This window comes from Sorex araneus, chromosome 1 (genome assembly GCF_027595985.1).
Source record: "Sorex araneus isolate mSorAra2 chromosome 1, mSorAra2.pri, whole genome shotgun sequence".
NCBI classification, from domain to species: domain Eukaryota; kingdom Metazoa; phylum Chordata; class Mammalia; order Eulipotyphla; family Soricidae; genus Sorex; species Sorex araneus.
This window is the reverse complement of record NC_073302.1, coordinates 181,046,354-181,047,266: the sequence shown is the minus strand read 5'-3', so window position 1 is coordinate 181,047,266 and position 913 is coordinate 181,046,354. Positions and strand designations below refer to the sequence as shown.

The 913-nt window shown below is 40.7% G+C and overlaps 1 pseudogene; it reads right to left on the bottom strand.

Moving 5' to 3' along the window:
- Positions 1-243: 243 nt before the first annotated feature.
- Positions 244-362, bottom strand: LOC129401103 (U2 spliceosomal RNA; annotated as a pseudogene).
- Positions 363-913: the final 551 nt, after the last annotated feature.

Below are 913 nucleotides of genomic sequence, written 5' to 3'. Positions count from 1 at the left end.
ATAGTCTTGGCAGCTTGCTAGGCTCTCCGAGAGAGACAGAGGAATCAAACCCAGGTCAGACACGTGCAAGGCAAACGCCCTACCCACTGTGCTATCGCCCCAGTCCATACATAAATTAGAAGAAAAATATCCTTTATACAGTCATAGTATGATAGCTGTGATTTTGCCATATGTGGCTCTTACTCGGTTGGTGTATGTTATTTCTATCTTTATTTTGCTTGCCTTAAAAACAAATAAATAGATGATGAATCTTGTCAAATTTTTATATTTCATTGATGTAATGACATAGAGAACATATCAGATATTAAACTAATAAGAACAGATACTACACTTGATCTTAACCAAAAGGCAGAGAATGACATAGGACTAGAACGATAGCACAGCAGGTAGGGCGTTTGCCTTGCATGCAGCTGACCCAGTTTCAATTCCTCTGTCCCAATTGGAGATCCCGGCAAGCTACTGAGAATATCCCTCCCATACAGCAGAGCTTGGCAAGCTACCCAGGGCGTATTCAATATGCCAAAAACAGTAACAACAAGTCTCACAATGTAGATGGTACTGGTGCCCGCTCGAGCAAATCAATGAACACAGGGACGACAGTGCCACAGTGCAATGATATAATTTCTTTGTGTGTATTTTTATACCACTTGGAAGTTCTCAGGGCTTACACCTGACTCTGCACTCAGCAATCACTCCTGACAGGGCTCAGGGGAACATGTGGGAATGACTTGGGTTAAACCAAAATTAGCCATAAACAAGGCTAGCACCCTACCTCTGTATTTTCTCTCTGGCTCTGAATCATATAATTTTTATCTTTGTTTTTGTTGGTATTATCTTGCATTTGTTGATTTGTGTACATTGAATCATCTGAGCGTCCTTAAACTAAATTTCATTTGCCTAGGAGTATGATCAC